Here is a 3,627-nt window from a genome sequence, read left to right on the forward strand (position 1 = left end):
TATTATTTATTTATTTATTTGACAGAGAGAGAGAAATCACAAGTATGCAGAGAGACAGAAAAAGAGAATGGGAAGCAAGATCCCCACAGAGCAGAGAGCCCAATGTGGGGCTCGATTCCAGGGTCCTGGGATCACAACTTGAGCCGAAGGCAGAGGCTTTAATCCATTGAGCCACCCAGGCGCCCTGTATTCCATATTCTTACAGTAAAGTATGCATAAATAAAATGTTTTTTTTAATTTATTTTAATTAATTAATTTTTTTATTTGACAGACAGAGATCACAAGTAGGTGGAGAGGCAGTAACTCCAGTTTCTTGGGATTATGATTATGGTTATCAACCTTTGCCTCATTGAGAGGTTATTTGCCTTCAAGTTTCTATAAAGTAAGAGATATTCTACAAAGGCACTTTCTTTATTGGGTTGAGTGGAGGGGTGCCTGGGTGGCTCAGTAGGTTAAGCATCTGCCTTCAGCTCCGGTCCTGATCCCAGGGTCCTGGGATTGAGCCCCACGTCACGCTCCCTGCTCAGGGAGAGTCTGCCTCTCTCTCTGTCTCTTGCTCTGCCTACTTGTGTTCTCTATCTCTCTGTCAAAAAAATAAATAAAATCTTTAAAAAGAGAGAGAGTTGAGTGGAGAGGTGGGGTGGCCTGCATCAGAACCACAAAAGAGATTTTCCAAACTACATGCAACACCCCACAACCCTGTTTTGACAATGACTTGCTCTCTGCCTACCTAGGGAAGTAAAGCTCTGGGTTAAATAATGGAAGTTAATTGCATACTTCAGGCATGTTTAGAGAGGAAGAAAGTAAAAATTACTAAAGGGCTCAAATGTAAACAGTTAGTCTATCACAGTCCTAGCCCGAATGCTGAGCAGGGAATATGTTATTTTAGAGCAATTTCAATTCTATTGTAATAAACTTGAAATTATAATAAGCTTCAACTAAAATAGCAATTTTCCTCAGTTTTGTAGGGCCTAAGTTAGGATTCCAAGCAAATATTTTTCTTCCTGTATAGAAATAATTACTTTATTAATAGAGCAGTATTGATAGCCATGCTTTATTACCAAACAATTTTATTTTAAGAGAATTTTAATAAAAATATTCAATAATTAAGGGATATTAGTAACTTTAGCATCTTGTATTCAGAGTGTTATTATGGTATTAAAGACTCTTAAGAGCTTACTATAAAATACAGAAAGTTAGTAAACTTAAAGAAAGCACAACAATTCCTAATACTAAGTTAGAATTTTACTCTTTTTATATTGAATTTCATATTATAATCTTTGTCTCCATGTTTATTCCCAGAAGGGTGTTTGTTAAATGTTTTAGATTTCACTTTCTGACAAGCGAATCATACACAAACAGGCACAATGAAAACTTATGTGCAGCCAAGCCAAAATGCTCCACTATTAACTACAGAGTAAATGGTTTTAGGGAGAGATCAGTTGGCCACATGTCTATAAAATAAGAAAGGAGGGAGGGAGAGAAGCTGTTCAGTACCAAGAATAATGCAGAATTACCCCAAATTTCTAAAATATCATATTAACTGGAGTAGATTATACTAGAAATTCTTGCCTGAAAATCACCTTTCTAGGACAAGCAGGTAATTTTTCAGGCACAAAATCATGGTGATGGCAGATGCTATCCTTGTGCCCCAAAGGCCAGGCTCTCATTCTGCATGAACTTTGAAGAGCTTTGTGGTTTCCAGTTATCATTTTTACTGGGGAAGTTTCATCATGCCAGACACAGAAACATCTTGGAAAATCTTTTCCTCAAAGAACTTTTCAGTTTATTTATGCCTTTTTTTTTTTAACTAGTCTTAAAACAAACAAGGGGAAAAAATATTACCATGTTAAGAAAAAAGAGAAATAAAGTGATTACTGGTATGAATTTAGGTTCTGTGCATGTTTTGTCCTCATCGGTAAAAGCACCCTCAATCAATACGAGCAGATCGTTGTTTAAGAGCCATATGCATAAATAACACACCTTCCTGTGCACAAATCTTGCACATAAAAATTTTACTAGCTAAAACTATTTCTTCCATCACATATTTGTATCTTATTTCTACTGTAACACATTGCCACAAACTTAATGGCTTAAAACAACAAATTGGCATTTTGAGAGATCAGAATTTTGAAATAGATCTTATTGGGATACAATCAAGATGTTGGTAGGGATGGGGTCCTTCTGAAAGCTTGAGGGGAGAGTTTGTTCCCTTGTCTTTTCCAGCTTCTAGAAACCACTGCACTTCTTAATTCTCGGTCCCTTCTTCCACCTTCAAAGTCAGAGCATAGCTGCTGCCAATCTCTCTTTTAAAACTCTAATCTATTTGCCTCCATTTTATTAGGGATCCCTGTGACTATACTGGGCGCACCCAGATAATACAGAATAATCTTCCCAACTCACAGTTCTTAATTTAGTCACATTTACAAAGTCCCATTTGCTATGTAATTTAACATGTTCCCAGGTTCCAACAATTAAGATGAGGCCATCGTTGTCATCCCTAAAAATTCACTCAAAAGTCACCTTCACACAGAAGCCTTCCTTAACAACCAGTCCTCTGGCTTGGTTAGATCTCCCTATTCTACCTTCCCCAGCACGCTGTGCTTCTTGATAATGGCATTTATCATAATCCTACTACATGATTATCTACAGTTTTGTTGTGTGATGTCCAATTCCTCCACCAGAAGGTGTGTTCCTTGAGTGAGAAAGCTGCATTTAGTTGGTGGCCTAGCATAGTGCTTAGGCAAGTGCTGGGGAATTAGTTTAATAACCGCTGAACGGATGTTGCATGGAAAGCACTTGACACTATTCTAGCCAGGTTAAGTGCTCCATTTACCACATCTTTTAGAATAATTGATCTTTCTATAAAAGTGGCACAATCAACAGAAACCCTGATGCATTAGTCTTTCAATAATTCATCTTGAACCATACTTCTCGAGCACTTCCTCTGGGCAGGACACCACACTAAAGCACAGCATCAGATGAAAAAAATAAATGAGAAACAGTTCCAACTCCCAGGAGCTTATTAGGGGTGAAAAGATAATGAGTAAATAAGTAGCTTTAGTCCAAGGTAAAGTATGTGAAGAATCATAAGAGAAGTCAAAAAAAAAAAATTATAGGAAGTTAGAAGAAATAAAGAAAATATCTGACGTGGGGATGAGAAAAGGCTTAACTGAAGGCATGGACAAACAGAAATTTCAGGAAGCAAAGCAAGCACGAATAGAAATAGAATATTTCAAGAAAGGAAATGAACATGAACATGAATAGAGAGGAATACATGATTTACATCATAGAATAGGTAAACTGTATTAATCTATCTGATCATTATTTTCCAAAGAAAGTACCCAAAATTTGCTGACAGATTACTTTCTAGAATGAGTCTGCCATGTAGATATATAAATTAATCTCTGTATTAAAATAAAATTATTAAAATAAATGTGTCCAGATCTTGAGCATTTACATGCAGTATCCTGAGACAAATCTACACGTCACATTTCACAGAACACCCTGAACATTTCTGATGTTTTCAAAAGAGAAAAATCCAGAGGATAGATGTTCTATTTGGATAGCCTTAGGTTTTGTGGTGGATTAAGATTACACCCCGGATTCTTTGACATTCTTCTTCAG

The sequence above is a fragment of the Mustela erminea genome, chromosome 3 (assembly GCF_009829155.1).
Source record: "Mustela erminea isolate mMusErm1 chromosome 3, mMusErm1.Pri, whole genome shotgun sequence".
NCBI classification, from domain to species: domain Eukaryota; kingdom Metazoa; phylum Chordata; class Mammalia; order Carnivora; family Mustelidae; genus Mustela; species Mustela erminea.